The sequence below is a fragment of the Rhinopithecus bieti genome, unplaced genomic scaffold, assembly GCF_001698545.2.
Source record: "Rhinopithecus bieti isolate Rb0 unplaced genomic scaffold, ASM169854v2 scaffold_25291, whole genome shotgun sequence".
Lineage (NCBI taxonomy): Eukaryota > Metazoa > Chordata > Mammalia > Primates > Cercopithecidae > Rhinopithecus > Rhinopithecus bieti.
In genome coordinates, this window is record NW_016811667.1 from 580,409 (window position 1) to 606,292 (window position 25,884).

The 25,884-nt window shown below is 44.1% G+C and overlaps 1 protein-coding gene across 47 annotated transcripts in view; it reads left to right on the forward strand.

Moving 5' to 3' along the window:
* SORBS1 (sorbin and SH3 domain containing 1) overlaps positions 1-25,884 on the forward strand; it is a 259,100-nt gene that overhangs the window by 51,036 nt on the left and 182,180 nt on the right. For 45 of the 47 annotated variants that reach the window (XM_017894526.1, XM_017894534.1, XM_017894551.1 and 42 more), the window contains exon 2: positions 23,014-23,105. The exons of 1 other annotated variant lie outside the window; for it this stretch is intronic. The gene's annotated coding sequence lies outside the window, so the exon portion shown is untranslated. Of the gene's footprint in view, positions 1-12,230; positions 12,343-23,013; positions 23,106-25,884 lie in introns of all 47 variants that reach the window. One more of the 47 variants, XM_017894527.1, reaches the window with a different exon arrangement.

Below are 25,884 nucleotides of genomic sequence, written 5' to 3' on the forward strand. Positions count from 1 at the left end.
AAAAAAAAAAAAAAAAAAAAAAAAAAAAAAAAAAAAAAATTAGGAAGTAATCCAAGAATCCAGTATTCAAAAGGGCCTGGGCAAATTGTCAACATTTTGTCAATGGCTCTTTCTAGCCTGAGTTGCTTGTGTGGTGTGCCAGATCTATCCAACAAGATTGCCATTTGCTTTGCCTGTTCTTTGCTCTCAGTCTAAATAACTTCTCAATTCATTCTAGTCCTTTTAAATTTTCATGGCTTGCTGCATTTTGTTAGCTCACTTAAATTGAGAACATGGAATCAATAACAGTACAACCAGAGACCCAAAGATGGTTGCAAGAGTCTTTTCTAGATGGTCCCATCTGGCCCACAAAGATCTTGAGCTCCTTGGTGTCAGAGTCCTAAGCCCAGGTGTCCCATGTCTGGTGAATTTAATTTTCTTCTCCCAGCCCTGCACCTACCATCTTTGCGATCCTGCTTTCCCTCTGCTCTTCCCTCATCCAAACTGAGGTCTGACCTATAGAGAGAAATAGGTTTCTCAGGCCTGAGGTAGATGGAACCATTTAAGTACAAGGAATCCGGTGTGGAAAGGGGTGTTGTTCAGATTGCATTTAAAAATGGTTTGGGAATAACACTGGCTGTGAAAACATTATCAAAAATCTGCAAAATCAACACTCTTTCTTCCTGGTAAACACGAAGGGCTCGGCAGCTGCACCTCACTCACATGTGTTTGGCCAACTGCTACTTGGGACATTGTGCCTCCCTCAGTGGCTCATGGGTGCTGATTGAAGCCAGGATTGGCTCTTTGCTGGATCGAAAGGTGTCTCAATGATCTGAAATGCCATACCAGTCAAGGGTACAGTTGAACTTAACTTTAGCATATACCCGTCCATCTGGGTTACATGGACACTTTGACGCGTCCCACATCCCTGTTGAGGTTTCACTGCGTCAAGACCCAGGGCAGGCAGAACTGACCCTCCTGCTTAGGCAAAGGTGACTTGTGGGTGATTTCTTTCCGTCAGAATCCTCACCCTCTCAGTCACCCCATAACCTTATACAAGAGAATTTGTTGGGAGAATCAGCCCACACACAGGTTTGAAGCAAATCCAAAAGGAACATTTGCCACTGTATGAAACTTGTCTCATCTTGCTGCTCTTCGATGAGGACTGGTCCACTACTTCTCCCTGACCCCCCAAGTTGCCAATATCATTTGCGGAAAACTTACTGTTTGGAAATTTACTGGTTTCCCAGAACAGGAGCTATTTGCCTGAGTTTCTTTTAGGGAAGGCTGAACTGCCTTTTTGGCACTCCTAGTCTTCCTTTCCTTTTCCCCCGTGTGTCTTCATAAGGAGATGGCTTGGAAATAGTTACCAAGAAGAATGCAGCTGTGTACTCCAGTCTGATTTCCTGGAGCTTGAGCTGTGTCAGAGGGCTCGGATTCTGTTTTTGACATGGACTCAGGGATGCGCTGCAGATACAGCAGCAGGTGGGCTGAATTCAGGGAAGCATCTAACCAGAAACATGTGGCTGAAATAGGATGTGGGCGCTGGATGATAAGGCTACAGGTAGATGCACTGTTGGCTGAATTATTAGATCAGATTTACATCCTCAATTCAGGAGGCTTCTTATGGTGCTTAGAATTGTGCCTGGACCTGTTCTGGTCTTTTGTTTTTTTTCTGAGACAGTCTTGGTCGGTTACCCAGGCTGGAGTGCAGGGGTACAATCTTGGCTCACTGCAACTTCCGCCTCCTGGGTTCAAGCAATTCTCCTGCCTTCAGCCTCCCGAATAGCTGGGACTACATGTATGTGCCACCATGCCTGGCTAATTTTTGTACTTTTAGTAGAGATGGGGTTCTGCTCTGTTGGCTCTGGTCTCGAACTCCTGATCTCAAGTGATCTGCCTGCCTTGGCCTCCCAAAGTGCTGCGATTATAAGTGTGAGCCACCACGCCTGGCCCTGGTCATTTTTGATCAGATGCTGGAGCTCTGGAGGGCAGCCCTGTGAAGTGGGCAGATCTCTCAGAGCTGGGAGAGAGAGCTTACACTTCAAAGAGTGATCAGCACCTAACAGCTCTTTTAACATGTGTCTAGCATCTAGGTTACAAAAAAATCCTATATGTATAGGATGGGGGTGACCTGATTTTAAAAGAAGCTCTTGTGAAGAAAGACTTAGCCATTTTGGATGACCAGAAAAAGAAGGCCCTCCTTAGAGGGCTGGAGGAAGAGATGGTTCTTTAGCAGCGTGCTCTGATAGCTTTGGGTTTGTCTTCTGGGGCAGGTGACTCTCCCGAATGGGGTGATGCCGGGCTCGTACTTCAGGAGCAGAGTAAGTTGGCTGTGACGCTAACCCTCTTCCTACTAGCTGTCTCTCCCCTAGAAAACTACCCTCTCCCCTATGCAAGGCCTCTTCCACGTCTATACTGTCTTCTCCAGGCAGGAGCCAGGGCTTTTCTCATTTCTGAGGGTTTCCAACTCAGTCCCAAAGGCTGTAGCTGCCTTTGATGTTGAGAAACAACAACAAAAACAAGCAAGAAACAAGGCAGCAACATAGGCTTTAGGAGACATATCAACAGGCCGGGCATGGTGACTCAAGCCTGTAATTCCCACACTTTGGGAAGCCAAGATCGATTGATTAAGGCCAGGAGTTCGAGACCAGCTTTGGCAACATAGCATGACCCCATCTCTGCAAAAATAAAAGTAGAATTAGCTGGATGTAGTGGTGCATGCCTGTAGTTGGAGTTACTTAGGAGGCTGAGGTGGGAGCATGGAGCCTCCCTTGAGCCCGGGGTGTTGAAGCTGCAGCGAGTCCTGATCTTGCCGCTGCACTCCAGCCTGAGCAACAGAGTGAGATCCTGTTGCTCAGGAAAAGAAAAGAAAAGAAAAGAAAAGTTATAAACAGAAGGCTTTGTATTTCAGTTTATAACTTACAAATAAGCAGCATTTAATTTGATTTTGCAAATGTAATAAGAATGTGATCTTAGTTCCACATTGCATCAGGTTGCAGGTGGCACGGAAAAGGTACAGGTGTGAGAGAGTGGAATAAAACAGGAAGTTGGGGTGGAGAGGAAAGCTAGTGACAAATAGGGTTGTGGGGAGGAGAAAGCAAAGACAGGCTTGCATGGAATGAGATAAATGTGCATGAGCGGGCTTGTGAGCAGAGTTAGAAAACAGCACAATTTGAGGGGGAACCAGATTTGGTTCTCTTTTCCTTTCCCTTCCCATCCTCACAAGGGTCCTCTCTTAATGCTGTAATTTATGTCCAGAAAGTCTGACAAATTACATCTTCGCTTTCATTTTTCTTCCACTTAAAAAAAAATTTTGACAGGGTCTCTTTGTTGTCCAGGCTGGTCTCGAACTCCTAGGCTCAAGTGATCCTCTCCAGTAGCTGAGACTACAGGTGTGAGCCACCATGCCTGGTAATACCTTCACTTTCCAAAAACTTTTGACAACCTGACATACCTACCTGTCCCTTTAGAATGAACGCTTGATATTGACCGATGGGTGCTGTAAGAAGCAAAGATGCAATTTATTTAATAATCTTCCAAATAAAATGCTTTTTCTCAGGAGTTCAAGACCAGCCTGGCCAACATGGTGAAATCCTGTCTCTACTAAAAATGCAAAAATTAGCTGGGCGTGGTGGCAGGTGCCTGTTATCCCAGCTACTTGGGAGGCTGAGACAGGAGAATCCCTTGAACCTGGGAGGTGGAGGTTGCAGTGAACTGAGATTGCACCATTGCACTCTAGCCTGGGCGGGAGAGTGAGACTCTGTCTCAAAAAAAAAAAAAAAGCTTTTCTCCCCAAACAAAACCTTATTGTCTTTAGATGAGCCCAAAGAGTTAAAGAAAATTGTCTGTATTGATACATGAATATACATATACACATATATATAAAGAGAAAAGGAAATGCCTTCATATCATCCAGCAGTTTTTTTCTAGGTGGTAATTTTATGACTATTTTTTCTTTTTTTGTGGGGGAAGGGTGAGTTATTTTCTGTCTTTTTAAAAACAATGAACAGTATTACTTTAATCAGAAAAGGAGTTATTAAGATGTAATGCTCTGGTTGAAACATATGGATAAACTATTTAAATACAGTATTATCATTTACCAAAAGTATTATTTACTTTTTATAGCTTAAGTTTGGAAATGCATGCATTTAGTGTATATTAGCCCTTCCCCTGCTTTCTTCTAGCTTTTAAAATTTGTATTTTTTTACCAAAGTTACACTGGCATAGAGTTTCAAGAATCAAATATTTCTATAGGACCACAGTCTCCGGCACCGTCACCTTTAGCCCCCTGCTGCCTGGGTGGCAGCCAGTTTAAAATCTTAGCTGATTCTTTTGATATTTACTTCCACATTTGATAGTAAACTGTATGTTTTACTTCCTTTTGGTAGTAAACCTGTCTTTTGGACATCATCTGCTAACTTATCACCATGTAAGATGAAGATTTGGTTCTCTTTTCCTTCCCTTTCCATCGTCGTTTTGTTTTGTTTTTTTTTTTTTTTTTTTGGAAGAAAATCCTGTCTTCTTCTCTGAAAATCTTGGGTGTCAGGCCTTATCCGAGAGGGACAAGGTTTCCTTATTTGGAATAACGTGTGCATTCTTTGGCCTTTTGTGATTTTGCCAGTAAGACTTTTAAAGTCTGCTCCAAAACTCTTAAGTTATTGGCTTGAATTGGGCCATCTGTTGCTATGAGCTCTGTAGACCAAATAAAACCAGGGGATTGTCAGAATCTGGATTGAATTTAAGGCATCTCCTGGAGGTTATTTTTTGGACCAAATTACAGATTGCCAATTATTTTATTATCCTTTGGTCATAAAAGTAGAGTGTAGAGAAAATATACAACCCTAGTTCATTGTTTGCTAGACTCTGGAAAACTTGGCGGGGGTGGGGTGGGGTTCCTAGAAGGCATCTTCCTTGAGCTCTCAGTTTCAGAAAACTCTCAAAAGATGTCTTCTGTTCATATTTGGTGATGTACAGGGTTTTGGGGGCAGTGGTGGAGATGCCTGTGTCTGGGGGACCCAGCTGGATTTGTATAAAGTCCCAAGAAGTGCCCCTTTTCTAGAAGGGCTGCTACAGTCCAATCTCTGGAACATGGACTGTTATCTGAGCTCTGACAGTTTTACTTTGTTCCCAGGGCCACCCCCAGTCACCTCCAAATTCTTTGTATAATTCCAGAGGCCATTCCTCTGGGTTTATCCTGCTTCCTCCATGCTAGTGAATAACTCCCACCTCCTGCCCTTTGTCTCTCTATTTATGGCCCTTCTGAGTTCTGGAGAAGACTTCACTGGGACTGACGTCAGTGAGCTTAACATCTTTCTCATTAATGAGGAATGAGAGAAGGCAACAGGACAATGCCCCCATGGCTTCCACTGTAAGAAACTTGAAGACTCTGGATCTTAAAGTTATTAGAGCAGTTGGAAGCCACATGGTTTTAACAGCTCTACTTGTGTACCTCTGGTAATGAGCAACTCACTGTCTAGGAGCCACTCTTTCTAATGTTGGATAGCTGTTCTCATTGGAAAGCTCTTTCCCGCTCATCTGACATTCTTGTCTGGAACTTTCATCCATTTCAGAGGATAGGACCATTCTTGATGGTACAGTTTGTCCAACCAGTCAACATATTACTCTTCCTTTTGTTCTGACATAAGTGGTATAAAATGAGGTAATAGATGCATTTTGGGAAATGTAATGGCACTATACAAATGCAAGAAACATTATTGATTGGCTTTTATGGCTTAGATGAGTCTGACTTGAACTTTCAGCATCATATACTCCATTAGTTGAGAACATTGCAGTGACCTTTTTTAGGAAACAGTTTCCTGGAGATTTAGTCAGTGTAGAAAAATACCATATTTAGCCTTTATTCCACAAAAGTGTCAAATATTTATATGTCTGAATAGTCTGGGCTGGGTGTGCCAGCTCACACCTGTAATCCCAGCAGTTTGGGAGGCTGAGGTATGAGGATTGCTTGAGCCCAAGAGTTCAAGACCAGCTTGGGCAAAACGTTAAGATCCCGTCTCTACAAAATACTAAAAAAATTAACTGGGCATGGTGTTGCACGCCTACAGTCCAACTACTTGGGAGGTGGAGGCAGGAGGTTCTCTTGCACCCAGAAGTTTGAGGCTGCAGTGAGCTATGATCACGCCACTGTACTCCAGCCTGGATGACAGAGTGAGACTCTGTCTTAAAAAAAAAAAAGTCTAGGCCACTACTGTTTTGACTTAGATGCCCTTTAATTTCTTCCTTTCCCTTTCCCTTTCCTTTTTTTTTTTTAATGGAGTCTCGCTCTCTTACCCAGGCTGGAGTGCAGTGGTGTGATCTTGGCTCACTGCAACCTCTGCCTCCTGGATTCAAGTGATTCTCCTACCTCAGCCTCCTGAGTAGCTGGGATTACAGGCGTGTGCCACCACACCTAGCTACGTTTTGTGTTTTTAGTAGAGATGGGGTTTTGCCATGTTGGCCAGGCTGGTTTCGGACTCCTAATCTCAGGTGATCCACCCTCCTTGGCCTCCCAAAGTGCTGGGGTTACAGGCGTGAGCCACCGTGCCTGGTAGCCCTTTAATTTCTGTGTGTCCCATTTTGTTTTTCACATATCTCCCTCTATGTGAACATGTGTGTATGTTTAGTTTTAAAATTCTGTTTTTTTTTTTAGAGAAGAAAGATATTAAGTAAGAGCTAACTATGATAGCTTTAAAATGAAATTCGGAAGTTGAAGATTAAATGACTTATACATTTTATTAATTGATATTTTCCAGGAAGAAACTATCCTGTTTTGTGCAAGGGAAGATCAGGCTGTTTTTGAGGAAGGGAATATCAGAAGGCTAAGAACAGGCTTTTTGAGTGGTGGCGGCTCTGTAATTCCAGGACCTACCCGTCCCTCACTTCTAGGTGCCTTACTCCTTCCCAAGTCCTCACCCACCTGTGACTAGACATGGTTAGGGAGGAGGACCAGTTTTGTACATACCAGAACAAGTATCTTCTAACTGTATTTGAGTCTTGATAAAAATGAGTCTAACACGCAGCTGTTGTCCGGGTGCGGTGGCTCACGCCTCTAATCCTAGTTCTTTGGGAGGCCGAGGTGGGTGGATCCCCTAAGGTCAGGAGTTCGAGACCAGCCTGGCCAACGTGGTGAAACCCCGTCTCTACTAAAAATACAAAAATTAGCCGGGCGTGGTGGTGTGTGCCTGTAATCTCAGCTACTTAGGAGGCTGAGGCAGGAGAATCGCTTGAACCCAGGAGGTGGAGGTTGCAGTGAGCCAAGATCATGCCACTGCCCTCCAGCCTGGGTGACAGAGGGAGACTCCGTCTGAAAACAACAACAACAAAGAAACCATGCAGTGTTACACGTTCTCCCACCTGCCCTAGGACTTCTTTTACCTTCACCCTCAAATGCTTTCTCTTTGGAAAAATCACTTGGGTGCAGTTTGTTGAAACTGGTCAGCAAATTATTGTTTCCATAGCTCTGGCATAAGTCTCATTAGAAATGGTTTTATGAGGCAACCGTAAAAGGAGCTGGTTTTCTCAGTATTTAGAAAACTCTTGTTTTCTAAGTAGTGAGTGTATTGCCAGAGGTTCAGTTTTGTTTTTCTTATGATTTTGATTTATTTGAGTCTGATAGAATGGTATCAGTGACATGAGGAATAATTACAGCATCTTTTGAAATTCTATCCTGGAACCCCACCAGGAACTGACCCAGATTGGTGCCAAGGTACACATAATAGGTTTTAGGTTTTGAAAATACTTGTTGGAAATGCTAGGCTTTTTGATACTTAAAGACCATTGTTTTAGTGGGTGGAGTTCTTTTTTGATCCTCTAAGTTTAAACTTTTTAGTTCGGGGTGGCCAGTGACCGTCCTGTGTTGTGAGAGTTTAAGAGGCCTCTGAGAAGCAAGACCTGCACGTGTGTGTGTGTGCACACATGTGAACATACTCACATTTGCACTGTCTTCATTTTGCTGACAAGTTTTAAGCTTTTCTGGACTTTCTGCTTTTATTGAATCTTCAGAGATGCTTGCTATCTTAGGAAATTTAGTATGATATTAAGTCTTTAAATAAAGATAAAATAATTTGCTTTAAACCAAGAAAAGAGAGAGAGAGAAAGAGAGAGATTGGCAGCAATAAATTAACATGATAACATTGGTGGACAGATTCTTGTGTTTTCTCTGAGACTTCCTTTGTTTTCCCAGCTTTCTATGATTAACATGTATTACTTTTATATTAGAGAAAACGATGTGTAAAAAAGCATGGTTGCTTTGAAATTCATTCTCAGTCTGCCGATGGGATAACAAGGTAGAGAATACAGGAGGGATGACAGATTGGAGCTTAGGGACGTCGGGAGCCAGGGCTGCCATGGGAACTGTTGTTCCCAGCCTTTTTGTCAGCAGAGACGCCCTTCTTTTGTTTTTATACTTATTTATTTTTCTTCTAAATACCCCTTGCTCTGAAAAATTTCATCCAACCCAACACTGTGTTTATTAAGTAATAATATATTTCCCCACTCTTGATCAATCGAAGATAGACTTAACTGCCTATTAGAGTTACCCGAGTCTTTATGGAGTTGCTACTGTTCCAGCTGAGAGTAAAGATGTGTGATGTTTGAATTGACTCTTGTGTTAGACATTCATCTATGTCCTCTACATTCATTTCTACCTGAGTGGAATTTTCTGGGCTGTGGACCCAAGGCTGAGGCTCTGCAGGTAGAGCTCTTCTGTGTTTTGGACCTAGGATCCCCGTATTCCTTCTGACACTGGAGCCCAGAAATAGGCATTTTTTGTGGCCGGGAAATGCCTCCTCCAATCCCTTTTGGTCCTAATCTAAATGAGAAAGAAGAGAGCCAAATTCCCCAACTCCAGTGTCCACATACTCCGGTTTAAACCTACTGCTGTGGAGTCCCGCAGAACACGGGAGGAGGAGCTTCTGGCACCGTTTCCCAGCCCTATATTCCAGTTTTCTGGTCATCCTTTGTGACCCTCCTGCTGAGGAACTGTGAAAACAAAGAATGGTAACCATACAAGGAAGCAATCCAACTCAAACATAATAAAAATTAATTTAAAATGTTAGTGGATCTCTTGTTGAACACCAGTGGGAGAGAATTAAATTATTAATGCCTAGGAAAATGAAATTCTTTCTCCTTCTCTACCACTTGGTATCTCGTACACGATGGCAGCTGCTCTTCTAGAAACTCCCTTTTACTTTTCATCTCCTAACTCTCCACAGCCCTCCAGGAATAGGGGGGCGTAGAAAGCCTCCCATCCCTTTCATCTGGACAGGTAAGGAAGCTAGAGGGGGCACTTGTCTTCTTACAGGATGACCTCAGTTCCATTCCAAGGATAGGGTGTAGAACAAGAGTTTTTAGTTTTTATTGGAACGTGGACCCCTTTGAGAATCTGATAAAAGCTTTGGACACTTTTTCCAGAAAAATTATGTGATAATAACTAACATTTATGTTGTAGACATTGTGCTAAGCACTTAGGTGTATTATCTCTTTTGATGCTCATCACAACCCTGTGAGGTGTAGGCACTGTTGTCTCTGTTCTGCAGATGGGAACACTGAGCCACTGAGATGTTAAAAGATTTGTCCAGGGATACACGTATAAAAAGTTGTGGAGTCTTTGCATATAATTTTAGTTGGTGCTCAGGTTAAGATCTTCAGCTCTAGATTATGAGCCACCACCTGCAATCACTTAAAGACAGATGTCTGTACATGTAACAGGGTAGCAGGTGGATACTAACCCCCAGGGCTGGTGACCAACCTGGTTGTCAGGGTGGTGAAGGAAGGGAAAGGCTGCTCTTGGCTCCCCATTTGCAGAGTCCTCCCCCATCCTCTTCGACCAATTAGGTGAATCTGTGTGTGGGTTTCTAAGTGTCTATGCTTTGCAGTGATCCCACACAGTTATCTAATTGGCATTTAATGTGAGCTGAGAAGTCAGACAATCTGGGCTTCTCTCTTGGTTTTGCTGCCACCAAACTGTGCGACTTGGGGAGTCGTTCAGACCCTGTGCGCTCATCTGCAGACCAGGGAGAATGAACTCTGGACTTCACTGGATTGGGAGGGTCTTGCTACAGTGAGAGGAAGTCACTGCCCTTAATGCATCTTCCTGTGGCCCGTAAGTGAATGACCTGCTAGAAATAGTGTGCACATCTTTTTCTTATTAAGATTAGGGCTCCCAGAAACTGACCCGTGACTGCTGACCACACTTGACATCTGCAGTTTTTGGAGTTGCAGTGAATGTTTTCTTAGAGCTCCAATCAATGATTAGTAATAATTCAGATTTTGTAATAGCTTGTGCCCCCTCTTCTGTCTGCCCTTCTTCCCACCCGTTTGGCCATGACCCCCATGGCAGGTATCCTTAAAATCACAGAGCTGTGAAATGTCAGTGCTGGAAAGGAACTTGATCACCTATGGCCAGCCATGCCATTGTGCAGAAATGGAAATAGGCTCAGAGAGGTGCAGAAACTTGCCCAAGGCCACACAGCTGATCCATAGGAGTAGAGGCTGGGTCATATTCATCATAGTTTCTCTGTTTTCGTCCTCACTGCCTCTCAAACTTCCTCAGTGCATGGAGAATGGAGGAACAAACTATTTGTACAAGCAGAGCCATTTTAGAAGTTCTTCATGGCGCTAGGCCCACAGTTCCTCACTTTCAGGTCATTGTTAACTTCTCCAAGCACCAAAATGAATCTCTGCTATAGACAGAGACCTGGGAAATATCCCTCTCTATTTAATGTGTTATCCCAGGTAATGTAGAGATGGATATAGCCAGGCGGTGTGTTGAGAGACTTTTGGAGGTCAGGGTGGTGTGGTTTATTAATGGCTGTGCTGGAGTTCTCTTTGCAGCAGAGGTCTAATTTGGATATAAAGAGCATCTTTTCTGAAGCTGGGTCCAGCTGATCTGAGTGGTGACATTTAGCACTACTAGGCATTAGCTTCCAGCATCTACCACCTCTTGCCACATGCCACTGTGAGTATTCATGGACTTTCTCCTCTTCTCTCTGCGAAAGAGAATTCTATTGTCTATTACTCAACTTTCCTAGTAACACTACCTTCTAAGGAGAAGTTTCTCTTGGTTAGTTTAGTGCCTGGGCCTTTTTCATATGGAGTCAGGGCAATGAGTAGAGGCTGAATTAGAGAACTAGGAGGTAGGGATGGTCAGAGTGTTTGTGTGTGTGTGTTTGTGTGTGTGTATGTGTATGTGTGTAAGCAGCTACTGGCATCTGAAAGGGCCAATACTTGTAGGTGAGAAGAGAGAATGGAGGCCAAAGGAAAGGAGGAGGGAGAGGAAAGTGTTTATCAACTGGGGTTTAGGGAGAGTGAGGAGATGAAAAGTAAAAGGAAGTTTCTAGAGGAGCTGTCTGTGTTTAGGATATCAAGTGGTAGAGAAGGAGAAAGGACTTTGAAGATACTTTCCTGTGCATTAATAATTTAATTCCCTTCTTTTGGTGCTCCACAAGAGATCCCCTAACATTTTGAGTTAATTTTTATTATGTTTGAGTTGGATTGCTTCCTTGTATGGACACCAAGTGGACACTGGGCTACATGGAGACTCAGTTATGTTCAGGCGACACTGGTCTGTTCTATCTGGGGCTGATGGTGAGGGAATAGAGTGTGAGAAGCACACTCTGGAAGGTGGGTGATGGCGGAAGTGCTCTGTGGCGGGGGGGCCTCGGGCTGATTTGCTGGAGTCAGCTTGTGCTTACTGTTACTTCATTCTGCACAAATCCCAGATCATTTTCCTGTGTTAAAAATAAAGAAACATGTCAGAGTTCTCAGATTCAGTGCTTATTGACTTCATACCCTATCTTCAAAAATAATTTGAGGCAGTTTGAATTTAGTGGGGAAATGTGGTAGTTCATTCAGACTGTATTTTTTCCATAAATAGAAAGGAAATTTGCTTTGAGAAGAAAGAACAGGTTGAGTTTCTAGGCCACATTTTGCTGAAAGAAATATTATTGGGGAAGGATATTTTAATTTTTGTTCTTGAAGAAATTGCTCTTTTGTTCTGCTTTGAGGTGGAGGTGGTTTAGCACAGAGAAGATTTTTAGACCAAGGCAAGGAGCAGTGACTGTTTGGCTTAGATAACGAGAGTGCTTTCTTCTGTCTGTGCCTCGTGGGGTCGAATCGATCTGTGTGAGCTGCCTGTCCAACGTTCACGTTCAGTGAGATGACTTCTTTGAGTGGCTAAAGGCCCCAGAACAAACAGGCTGCTGGGACTTGCAGGTCTGTGCATGGAGCTTCTTTCTGTTGCCTCCTAGAAGGGCAGAGCAATGCTTCTGCGGAAGAGTAACATCCAGAAGACTGACACTCAGAATGTTCAGGCAAGAGTACCAGGCAAGAGCAGGAAAAAAGACCCGCCTGGTACTGCTGGTAAGTAAATAAGCATCACAGTCTTATTTACTTATTTATTTATTTTTTTAGAGACAGGGTCATGCTATGTTGTCTAGGCTGGAGTGCAGTGGCTGTTCACAGGTGCGATCATAGCACATTGCAGCCTTGAATTCTTGGCCTCAAGCCATTTTCCTGCCTCAGCCTCCCGAGGAGGTGGGACTACAGACCCACACCACCATGCCTGACTTCAGCAGGGTCTTTTTAGCCCATTGGCCAAGCTGTTGGGTACCTTGAAATTGTCCATATTTTTTGACCACCGTAAGGGGCCTTGTGTGAGGGCTGCCTTCTGCTGTTTGTGTGAGGGAAATGTCAGCTGCTTTCCGATGTTTGAAGCAGTGCCCAGGGCAGACGGTGATTGCCTACCTAGGTTTGAAAGATCTCAGGAAAGCAGCCTTATGCTGGAAAAAGGCCTGTGACCAGTTCCTGGTCTCTCCGTGGGCCACACCTGCCTTGTTCAGGCTGGTCTGTCTGACTGGCTGGGGAAGTCCCCAGGGAGTCTTGCTGATATTGGTCACTGTTTCTCAGCTGTGTCAGTGTTTCTCAAAGTGACTTCTAGACCCCAGGCATCAGGATGTTCTGAGGCACTTGTGGGAAATGTGTGTACCTGGACCCATACCAGGTGGACAGAGTCAGAAGCTCTGGGGGGTTCGGGCTTCCCAGATAATTCCTTTTACCCTGTAGATGGAGAACCACTGCCCTACTTACTACCACTGTGCAGAACTGGACATTGTGGTTAGTAAATTTGAAGCCAGATGATCCTGGACTCAAATTTTGTGTCCTTAAGGAAGGCAGGGAAGGAAGAAGAGCCGGCAGTGTGCAGGTGTTGAGTACCAGCTGGGAGAAGATGTGTGGTTAGTGCTTCCAGCTCTCTTCTTTTATGTGCACTCAGCAGCAGCCCAGGGTGTGGATGCTATCGTACAGGGGAGGAAACTGAACATCAGAGATTGAGAACTCGTTTAACATCACACAGTTGGTAGGTGGAAACCAGTGTGGCCAACCTTCTTGCCTTTTCAGTTATGACTGTAATCCCCACTCTAGAATGATGAGTGTCTCTTTGAGTCTGGCTGTGCAGTAGACATATGATACGAGCTACATAGGTAATTTAAGACTTTCTAGTAGCCACGTTAAAAAAGTAGAAACAGACAAAATTAATTTTAACAACACTTTTTTTCTAACCCAGTATATCCAAAATATTATCATCATTTCCATATGTAATTGTATAAAAAAAAAACCTCTCAGATATTTTACATTCTTTTTAAAAATTCTGAGTCTTCAAAATCCAATGTGTACATGATGCTTACAGCACATCTCAAGTCACATTAACCATATTTCAAGGGCTCAATTGCCACCTGTGGCTGGTGGCTGGTGACGTATGTCCTACCCTGCTGTCCAGGTAGCCAGGGATCAGAGTTTTCTAGATCACTGGTTTCCAGGCACCCCAGGATGGATTCATGCTGGGCAGACTGCTTGCGTGTCACCTGAGGAGAGGATATTAAAATTCATCCATCAGGCTGGAGCCCCAGGTGATCTTTTTGTGTAACCTGGTTGGAAATGGCTGTGCTAAAAACATTCACTGGCAGTTTACTTGGGTTGTCTGTGACTATGCCCGCCCCCTTTTCAGGGACAGTTGCATTCCAAGCACGTTCTCTAGGAGTGGGTGGGGTGATGAGGTGGTAAGAAAGGTGGGGGAATGCACACCCTGAGGGTCTTTTCCCTGCCTTACTAAATAGAACTATAGTTTCAGTGGAGAAAAGAAACCCTATTTATTTTCCTGAATGTGATCTTGCATAAGGGGTGGAACCTTTCGTTTTGATGGCTGAGAGCAGGATCCTGTGTTCTCAGGAAAGGCGAGATGAAAGAACCAACATACTTAGGGAGAATGAGATATTGTGTACTTAAGCTGTGTTCTTTTCCAGTGGTTTGATTTTAAAGTTTATTTGCTGACTTAGAGTAAGAAATTGGGTCCAGGAGTCTAAACCTCAAATGCTTCAGAGGTCAGGCAGGTAGCACGAGATGAAGGGTAAGAGATTGAAGACCAAACTGTTAGGAATGTTCTCCTCTCTCACAAAAATGTTGTGGTCTTCCTTTTTTCTGGAAACATAAGACTCTTGACCTTTCGTTTTCCTGTTTTTGATAGATAAATATTTATCTTTTGTAAGAGAAAACCCAGTGCATGCAGTTGGGATCAATGGCAGCCAACACTCAGCTTTGGTGTTAGGGAGATGAATCGGAGAGCCATGGCCGTTTACAGGGCAGCAGCTACCACCTGGCTCCATCCAGTTGTTATCCTTGAGGCCTAGTGTTGCCAGATCCTGTTGTTTTTAAGGAGAAGCCACATTTTGAAATTATAAAAGGTTTGGCTTTATAAATTTTATTGTAATTTAAAAATCATTATAAGGCCGGGCATGGTGGCTCGTGCCTGTAATCCCAGCACTTTGGGAGGCCGAGGCTGGCAGATCACTTGAGGTCAGGAGTTCGAGACCAGCCTGACCAACATGGTGAAACCATATCTCTACTAAAAATACAAAAATTAGCTGAGCGTCGTGGCGGGCGCCTGTAATCCCAGCTACTGGGGAGGCTGAGGCAGGAGAATCGCTTGAACCTGGGAGGTGGAGGTTGCAGTGAGCCAAGATTATAGCCCTGCACTCTAGCCTGGGTGGCAGAGCAAGACTCTGTCTCAAAAAAAAAAAAAAAGAAAAAGAAAAAAATCATTATAGACTCACAGGAAGTGGCAACAAATGGTACAGAGGGATCTTGTGTGTCCTTCACCCCACTTCTCCAGTGTTAATATTTTATGTAGGCATAGTATGACATCAAAACCAGGAAATTGATGTTGCTGCAATCTATAGTTCTAATTCAGATATCACTTGTGTTGTATGTACTCATTTGTGTGTGTGCACACGTGTATGTAATCCTATGCAGATTTGTATAATCACCACCATAATCAAGAAAACCTTTGAGACTGGGCACTGTGGCTCATGCCTGTAATCTCAGCACTTTGGGAGGCTGAGGCGGGAGGATTGCTTGAGTCCAGGAGCTTGAAACCAGCCTGGGCAACATAATGAGACAACATCTCTATAAAAAAATAAAATAATTTAAAAGAAAATCTTTGGCTTTTGAATTATGTATGCAAATATAACATATTGAAAACTTTGTTAGGTCTAAAGAACATGCCATGGGCCTGGTGTGGCCTGCTGGACCTCCAATTTTCAACCTCTATTCTAGTCTAGCCCTTTCTTTCTTTTATTCAGATAAAATTCACATAACACAAAATTCATTGTTTTAATCATTTAAGTAGACATTTTTTTTTAGTATATTCACAAAGGTTTGCAACCATCACTACTAATTCCAGAACATTTTTGTCACCCCAAAAAGACGCTCCATTTAGCATTTTCACTCCATTCCCCTCTACCCCTTTCCCTGATAACCAACAATCTACTTTCTGTCTCTATGGATTTCTCTATTCTGGACATTTCATGTAAATGGAATCATATAGTATGTGACCATTCCTGTCTGACTGGGCCTTTTATCTTACACAAGAAGAGACTTAGGGCCAGAGAAGGAAGGTGTCATGCCCATAATTATACTGCTGGCAAGCGCCCTAGTCTGGACTTGAACCCAGAACCAGTACTCTTCGTACCATACCTTTCTGCCTGTTAGCATTCAGGTCTTCAGTTTTATGACGATGATGATAAAACTACCACCCCAGCTATTTCTTATCAGTTGGCTTAAGTAAGCAAGCATAATAACAATAGTTCTGTTACTTGTACTGAGTATTAATATTCTGCAAAGAGTCACTTTGGAAATGGGAATCGTCAAGGAGCAAACAAGGTAGTTTAGTTCAGTGTGTGTTTATTGAGTGCCTACTATGTGCCAGGCTCTGGGCCAACAGGGATGAATTGGATGGGTCCCAACCATCAAGGGGCAGTCATTTGGGGCAAACAAAGAAGTTAAAGATAATTTCCAGATGTTGAAGGCAAATATGACTGTGGGGCAGAGGGAAAGGGTATCAGTTCTAGCCTGGGGGTGGGGTGGTGGTGCTGGTGGGGTATGACTTAAGGGGTGGAAGGAAGCTAACAGGTAATGAGGCAGCAGAAAGATGTTTTAAGCAGTAGAGACCTGAGCAAAGGTTTAGGCATGGTGGATCCAGAGAGCTGAGCCATGAGCTCATTGGTGGTGATGGAGGGCGAAATAGGGTATTGGAGATATGGTTCGAGGGGTGGGCTTGGGTTAGATTCTTGAAGGTCTTGAAGTCATAAAAGGTCAGACACCCCTGTGGATGTCTGAATTTTTCAAGCTGAGGATGGCTGAATGGAGGCAGAGTAAGAGAAGCCAAACATGGGAACTGGGTTTCCTGGGAAATACCCAGGTCTGAACAATTGGGGTGGAGCTGGGGGTATATGGTGGTGGAACCAGTATCTAAGTAGCAACAGACTTGAGAAGAATCAAGACAAGAGAAACCAAGAGACCCAAGAGAGGCCATGGTGAAGTCCTGCCCATGCTTCATGCCATGATGAAGATGCCATGGGGCATCTTTAAAGGGCTCTCAGGCCTGTTCCCACTGGCCTGCCGCCTCCTCCTTGTTTACCCGCCCACCCACTCAGCAACGTTTTACTGAGTACTTGCTATGTGTAGTGTTGCTGGGGGTATAGCAGTAAACAAGTTGGGCAAGATTCTTACCGCCTAAAGGGAAATATGGATAAATAAGATAATTACAGATTGTGAGAGGGTCTACAAGGAAAGCGACTTTTGCTGGTGAGAGTAAGGTTAGGGAGTCTGGGCTGGCCCCAGTGAAAAAGCATATTTGATCTGAACTCTCAAAAGTGAGAATGCTCTCTTTCCCTGGTGAGAAAAAGGGGAAGAGCTTTGCAGGCAGAGAGAACAGCAAATGCAAAGACCCTAGTGGGGAAGGACCCTCTGGCATGGGGTACCCTGGGCTTTGTCGAGATTTTTTCAGGGGGTCTCAAATCAGATAGAACAGGTTTCTGGAGATCTGGCCCTACACTGTCTTAGGGAGGGGAGGAGAGAGAACCATTAGCTTTGGGAGGAAGAATACATATCCTAGTGGAGGAAAAAGTGTGAAGTCATTGTGAATCATTGAAAGTAGGCATGCTTTCCTTTTTTTTTTTTTGAAGGGGGAGCTAAACTCATTTTGCTATTTTTCAACTAATTTCGTTATACTTTATGAGCTTTGTGTCATTCAGAGAACTTGGAAACATTCATTCTCCCTCCTACTAAATCAGCAGAGTAGGTGGAAGAGCTTTAAAAAGCTCTTGAGGATTCATCTTCCTTTGCCAATGGATGCAGGAGGAGGACAGCTGGGCAATGGGAACACAGCCAGGAGGTGGTTGGGAAGTGGGAGCCACCTCAGCACTGAGGACCTGGGAAGCTTCAGCGGGGTTCACATCCTGGAGATGTTGGCACCGGTTATGGCCCCAGTGGGTTTTGTTATGGAAAAGAGAGAAGTCTTTTTCAAGGTTAGAAAAGGGATTCATTTTGCATATTAGAACATCATCTTAAATAAAATAATGCAGTGTGATTTAAAAAAAAACTGCCCATGGTGGGGCACAGTGGCTCACACTTGTAATCCCAGCACTTTGGGAGGCCGAGGCAGGCGGATCATGAGGTCAAGAGTTCGAGACCAGCCTGGCCAACATGGCGACACCCTGTCTCTACTAAAAATACAAAAATTAGCTGGGCATGGTGGTGCGTGCTTGTAGTCCCAGCTACTCAGGAGGCTGAGGCAGGAGGATTGCTTGAACCTGGAAGACTGAGGTTGCTGTGAGCTGAAATCATGCCACTGCACTCCAGCTGGTGCGACAGAGTGAGACTCTGTCTCAAAAAACAAACAGAAAACAAAGAACAAAAAAACACTGCCCAAACATGAAATAGATAACTTCTGGTTTGTTTCCTTCCCAAGTTGGTCAGCCTCAGGGCCAGTTGGGTATTTTCTCCCCTGGACTGCCTGCGTTTGTTGATGGAAGAGTTGGTATTTGTGGAGGAAGAAGGAGAAGAGAATATGTTGTGAGCTCAGAAAGCAGCTTGGGCCTTGGATTTGGAACAAGGAGAGAGGGACCGAGTCTGAGCTGAGTGGCATGAAATTTGAGGTGTATTTTGAAGGAAACCTGAGGGCTCCAAGGTGCTATATTGGGATACCGTGAGCCAGTCAAACAAAGACCCCTTAAAATTTTAAAACAATAGCAGTAACAAGGCAAAGCAGAAATGATCATATGGATCCCTGTCCATATATAGGCTAGTGGGACAACAATGTGAAAATGTAAGTGATTCATGCTAGGAAGGAGAGATACATGGGCTATGAGAACTTGTAACAGGAGAGGCCAGAGTGGTCCAGAGTGGGTCGGGTGGTCTGGATTGATGTTTGGTAGGAATGAGGGTGGCAGAGGCAACTTTCACAATAGTTGGTATTGATCTGTATTCTTGGGATGGGGGACGAATAAGCGAGATGATGGTTCGAGGTCTTTGGCAGGGAGCTGGGACAACTCTTGTGGGGTCTTTTGGATAGTTGGGACAAAAAAAGGTCTTGTTTTAGGCCAGAATATAAAAGTACTACAGGGAAAATTAGTGAATCTTTTAAAAATTGAAGACCACCACCAGGCGTGGTGGCTCATGCCTGTAATCCCAGCATGTTGAGAGGCCGAGGCAGGCAGATCACGAGATCAGGAGATCGAGACCATCCTGGCTAACATGGTGAAACCCTGTCTCTACTAAAAATACAAAATATTAGCCGGGCTTGGCGGCGGGCGCCTGTAGCCCCAGCTACAGGTGGCTGAGGCAGGAGAATGGCGTGAACCTGGGAGGTGGGGCTTGCAGTGCTCCGAGATCATGCCGCCACTGCACTCCAGCCTGGGAGATAGAGCAAGACTCCTTCTCAAAAAATAAGTAAGTAAATAAATAAATAAATAAATATAAAAATAAAAATTAAGGACAACCAAGAAGGGGCAAATTATGATCTTGAGCTTTTCCTAAACTTCCTCCTCCACCATGCTCTTCCAAGTTTGCATTATGGCTCACATGGAGGATCCTTAGGTTGATGGGAACACCTGCCTGTCTCGTTGTTCCTTGCAAGGATAGTATGGATTGCTGCTGGGCCTTGCAATCAGGAAGGTTGACCTTGGTCAGCTGTGGGTTTCTCTGGTGCTGGCTGCTGCCTGAAGGTCACCTAGTGGCACCTTGTAATGTTGGGGGAAGAGATTTCTGCAGGCTGGTGCATTCAGGGAGCCAGTTGACTCTGATCCGTCCATCATCTTTGCGGTACACGGCATTTACTTTGCCAGTCTTAGCTTGAGATTGCTCAGGTTGTTACATGACCACAAAGTGGAAATCTGGAAAGAGAAGTGCTCAGCCGGGCTTGGCAGGTTTGCAGGTGCTGCATTGATCGGTAGAGTCCTGCCCTTTGGTGGGCAGGAAGGACCTGATCAGAGTGCTTTGGAGCTATTCCTCGAAGGCCATCTGCATAACTGGATGCTCCCACATCCTTTGTTCTGCCAGAGCAGTGAACCCACACAGGTGTATGAAGGCTCAGATCTGCTGCTGAGATTGGACACCCACAATCGTTTATCAAGAGGCACTGACATTGGGTCATGGTGTACAAGGGATGGGGGCAAAGAGGAAGGCCACTTCACTGCCCGTTTGCTATTCTGGCTGCTGGCATTCCTTTTTTTTTTTTTTTTTTTTTTACATTTACTTAAAAGAAGTTGTGATTGTTGTCATAGTGTGATGCAGAGAGTGGGTAAACATACCAGGGATGTGCTACTCCCCTAAAGATCTGGATCCTTGGCTCCTTCCTGGAGGATGCTGAATTCATGTCCTTGAAGAGGTTTTGGAGCTTCTGAGACCTCTAGATGAAATACACTCTTTTGATATTGGACATCACCATCACGTGGGAGGAGGTTCTGGACAGTGCTTGGACCTCCAGACCATAGATTCTGATTAAATGGCTCTGGTACGTAGGGGATTATTTTGTTGCTGTAGTTCTGCAGGTGTTTCTAATTTTCAGCCATACTCGGGAACCTGCCCACTAGTTACTGATCCAGGGAGGCTCTTCCGATTCTTCAGGTGAATTCTGCCTCTTTGTTTCCTCATACGGGCCTTGAACTGGAACCCTACCCTTGACCACCTGTTTGGTCTTGACTCCTCTGTGTGCTTCTTTCCAGCCTGTGTTTTAGAGTGCTTTTCCCCAGCTTTGCCTCAGTCTAGATCAGGGCTGGCGACTCACTTCTTTCTTATCTATGAAGAAAAGGAGGACTCCATGTGGGGATTTTGATGGGCAGATATTCTGGAACATTTTTTCACAAAGCTTCCTGCTTGAGGCTCAAATGCATAGTAACTTCTTGCTGTGGAAATCCAGGCCCTGGGGTGGAGATAGACAGGGCAGCCTTGACTGGTATGAGAAAAACATCTTTATTTACTGTCTTCTGTCCATCATGAAAGGCTTAGTATTTCTTTATTTCTTTTTTCTTTTTTTTTGAGACGGAGTCTCACTCTGTCACCCAGGCTGGTATCAGTGGTGTGATCTTGGCTCACTGCAATCTCTGCTTTTTGGGTTCAAGCAATTCTCCTGCCTCAGCCTCCTGAGTAGTTGGGATTACAGGTGTGTACCACCATGCTTAGCTAATTTTTTATTTTTAGTATAGATGGGGTTTCACCATGTTGGTCAGGCTGGTCTCAAACTCCTGAACTCGTGATCCACCTGCCTCGGGCTCCCAAAGTGCTGGGATTACAGGTGTGAGCCACTGCACCTGAAGGCTTAGTATTTCTACCACCATGTTTCTTATGTCCCGCGGACTCTGGGACAGCAGACTCCAGGGAGTCATAGGTAGGCATTGCCAGGAAGCAGGGCTGAATCGGTGACATTTTTGATATGGGCACTTGTCAAGATAAACTTCTGTAAGTGCATATGTAGGGCTGTGGATCAAGTTCCAGCAGATGCTGGGTCACGTGGCATTAGGCAGGGGGCTTTTAAGACCCAAGGCTAATAAGAGATCTGGACAAGACCAAATTGTAGGGGCTGTTCTCACCTCCTTGCTTTTGCCTCCATTGTCCTCCATTTCTCCCTGTGCCTGGTCCACTCCCATCCAAGCTTTAGGATTTCCCGAGGCCTCTCTCCATGCTAGGAAGTATCTTTTCACCTCCACTATATCAGGTGCCCCTGCTCAGTGCTCCCGTAACACAGGTGTGTACTCAGATCACTACACTTACCATAGAGGGTTTAGCTCAGGGGCAAAGCCTTTGACTGCAGATCACTACACTTACCCATTATTTTATAATTCATTTTGAGTGTCTGGATCTATCTTTTATTCAGATAGAGCAACTTGAGGGTCTTGTTCACTTTTGTATCTCCATCACCTTGCATACTTCCTGGAGTGTAATAGGGCTCAATAAATATTTAAGTGAATGAATCAATAAATTCTTTGTGGGAGTGATATAAATAAGTACTATCAAGATCTTATTGTTGAACATTGCTTTCTTACTACAGTGCTGTTACCTTGTACATAAACTTATTTACAGTCTTGTGTTCAAGATGCATGTTAAGGGAGATTTTCCTAGCATACAAAGTGTTCCAGACAGTTTGGGACATTGAGCACTTTTGATGCATGGCAAGCATTTTGGTGGAAAGTGGGGTGCTTCAACTGTATTTCCTTGACTTTAATACTTCTCTGAAAGTATTATTTTGATAATTATTTTAATTAGTTAATTGTGTGTATTTGTTTATTGTATTAATTTTTTTGCTTAATAGTATAACACTAGTAAGTAGTCCAGCATAGTGAAATAGTCCTGGGTTAGGCAATCGAGAGACCTAGGTTGACCTCTGCATCTAACTATGGGAGCGGGCAAGTCAGTTTCCTGCTTACATTTAATTCATGTAAAGTGGGAGTGTTGTACTTGTTTGGGGGTTGCAAATGTCTGCAGGAGTGAGGCTACCAACTTGAGTTACTGTATGTGCTCTACCATTTTTTTTTCTTGGAACTAGGCCCCTTTTGTTTTCCCACTTTTGTTAGAATTATTAAGTAGAAAATATTTCTGTACCACAAGAAAAACAGTAACGCAAGGGCAATGACTAATGACAACCCCAGTTCTTCTCTGTGTTGAGGAGACAGTAGCGAGTGGTGGGAACTGTGGTATGTTGGAGCAGCCAAGCCTGCCTATGAAGTGTGACTGCTTTTAATGCTTAGCAACACCTGATCATTTTCAGACATAAATGTGGGCCATGTTGACAGGTCTGATTTTTTTTTTTTTTTCTTTAAGAGAAGCCAGAAATCTGAGTTTTTGTGTGATAGCTCTGATTTTTATGTTTGGCTCAGATTTTCTAAACATATCCACAGATGAAATGTAACACTTTCACCCTGGATGTCACCCCTTGTGCTTTCGGTTTGTGATCTCCATTAAAGATGATCTGTAAATCTGCCTTCTGTGCAAGATCCTGTGATTCTAACGAGTACCATTTCAGCTGGGGAATTAAAGATTCTTGTTCTACTTTGGGAAGTCAGAGTGGGGAAGGAAATTGGGCTAAAAGAGATAGGGGTTTAAGCCTAAATTACCTGGCAAATGGTGTTTAAATGAGTCCCCTTGGGGAGAGGCCACAGGGTGTCTGTGATTCACACCAGGTGTTTTGTACATTTGTTATTGCAGGAGTTGGCATCCTTTGGAAGAGTTCGTGAAACCTTTCTGCCCAGAGCTCCTGGACCAATGCATCTTCCCACCACCTTAAACCACTGGTGAATGTATGTGTTTTTTTCCTTCTTCTCAGTGAAGGGAAATACTTTGTTAACTGTAGAATGTAATTTGTAGAGAACTATGCTGTCCTTTCTATTATAGAAGGAAGGATACTGGGTTGGGCCTAGGCATATCTGGGTTTTGGTACTTACTTGGTTCTGCCATTTTTACTGTGGGATTGTAGGTGAATTCTTTGACCTCCCAGGCCCCAGACAGAGAAACATATCCTGCTGTTTAAGGATATGTTTGCTTTGCAGACTAAAAGAGATAATCTATGCAAGAAGTAATGTATGCACGAATGCTTATATTTGCCCAGGGAGAATAAAGTCCTAGGCAAATAGAAGGTAATACTGTTTGGCTCTGAGATGTAGAGCAAGGCAATTCTCGCCCTACTTGCTACATTTATTAACTTTATTAACACACTTTTTCCAGTTGGAGTTCCAGATATAAGTGTTACAGTGTAGCTGCCATACTCAACCCAGTTCAACTGACCACCAGTTTGGGGCTTTCTACCTTGACTTTTGTGATGTTCATAGACATCTTCATCTGCTAGTCTCATAGGGGTATTCAAGCAGGGCACTTCTGAGCCAACAGATACATTAAAGTGTGAAAACTGGTATGTTGGAAACAATGGGGTTTAAATACTTATTTTCTGAGACTTCTGGAGTGGTTCTTCAACAGATTTCCAGTCTCTCTCTCTTTTTTTTTTTTCCTTTCCTACCAGTATAGCTACCATTTTCTTGAAAGATGAATTAATGACATTTCACAATTACTTTCATTTTTATTTGAGATCAGAGAATTTCACAATTAACAAATGTTCTTCTTTTTCTGAAAGAAACTTAATTACTTATCACAGCAGGTACATGTCTTGCTTCTATGACAGTTGAAAGAGGCAAAAATATGTCCTTAATAACAGTGTGTTCCAGTGCTGAGGTGAGAGTGCCTCCAGGTATGATAGCTAGTTGATGCTGGAGGTCTTAGGTGAGATACTGAGGGTAAGGACCACCATGGGCCAGGGACACTGAACAACGCTTGCATCTTTATTTCAGCTACTCTTTGTAGAGAAAAGCTGGCCTGGTTAACACTGACTACCTGGTCAGCTCCTATGGTGTGGATCAGGTGCTCTCGTGACCCACTGAGACAGATCCCAGTGGGATGGTCGCCTGGTGAGTTTGTAGGGTGCTGGGGTTGGAACAGGAAGGAAGGGCAGTCAGGATAAGCAGACCCAGGATTAGGAAACCAGCTCAGCCACAGGAGGCTGGCTGTCCAGACTGCCCTGTCCAAGGGGGCACAGTGACATTCTGAGTCCCAGAACCTGAATTCCATCTGGTAGGCAGGAAGAGCTCTGTAGTGGAAGTCCTCAGGGAAGCAGATGGCATCAGGTAGCAGGACACGTACACATTCAACAAATATGTATTAATGCCTGCTCTGTGCCAAGGCACTGTTCTGGGGATTCACTGGTCATAAGACAGACCGTGTCTGTGCCTCCCTGGACCTTAGATTTGAGTGGGAATGATAAGAATGTAAGCTCCATGAGGGCAGGGGTCTTTGCTTGTCTTTTCTTGTTTACTGTTGTATCCTCAGCTCTTAGAAGAGCACCTCACACCTGATGGGTGTTCACTAAGTATTGTGAGCAATACCATGAAGGAAACAAACAAATAACTAAATAGACAATATAATTTCAGGTGGTAATGCGTGGTATGAAAACAGTAAAACAAGGTGAGGGGCTGGCGGGGCTCTTTTTGAAAGAATGGTCTAAAAAGGGTTCTATGTGTGTGAGAGAGAAAAAGAAGATTGACTTTGTATAGAGACCTGAGTGGAGTAAAGGAATCAGGGGAGGAGGAGGAGTGTTCAGGCAGAGGGAATAGCAAGTGAAAAGAAAGGCCTTTGACATAGGATAAGGTTGGCTTGGTAGGCGAACAGGAAGGCAGCCAGTTTGGACTTGGTCTGGGGGTGTTGATAGGGAGGGAGAGTGATGTGAAGTGAGAGTGGTAGGTGGGAGCCAGACCCTGTAGGCTATGGTAAGGAGTTTGATTTCTTTTCTTTTTTTTTTTTTTTTTTTTTTTTTGAGACAGAGTCTTGCTCTGTTGCCCAGTCTGGAGTGCAGTGGCAGGATCTCTGCTCACTGCAAGCTCCGCCTCCCGGGTTCACGCCATTCTCCTGCCTCAGCCTCCCAAGTAGCTGGGACTACAGGCACCCACCACCACACCTGGCTAATTTTTTGTAGTTTTAGTAGAGACAGGGTTTCACTGTGTTAGCCAGGATGGTCTTGATCTCCTGACCTCATGATGCGCCCGCCTCGGCCTCCCAAAGTGCTGGGATTACAGGTGTGAGCCACTGCACCTGGCCAGGAGTTTGATTTTTACTCTGAGAGTGATTGGATTCCATAGTCCATGTGATCTTCTATGTGCTTTAACATTTTTCCTCTGGATCCTGAGTGCAGAATAGATTCTAGGGGCAAGAGTAGAATCTGTATAACCTATATCACTGGTCCTTCCAGTGATCCAGGCAGGAGATTAGGGTATGACTTGGATTAGAGTAGTGATGATTGAATGATATGAAGAAGTGGCCAGACTCAGGATACATTTTGAAGGTAGAGCTTTCTAGGTTGCATGTAGGGTGTAAGTAAAAACAAGAGTCAAGGATTAGTCTCGTGTTTTTGGCTAGGTGAATGACGTTGCTGTTCACTGAGATAAGGAGCAAAGAGGGACCCTAAGGGTTCTTTGGGTCATCTTAGGTTTGAGATGCCCATTCGATATTCCCATAGAGATGTAGAGTTGGCTGGGG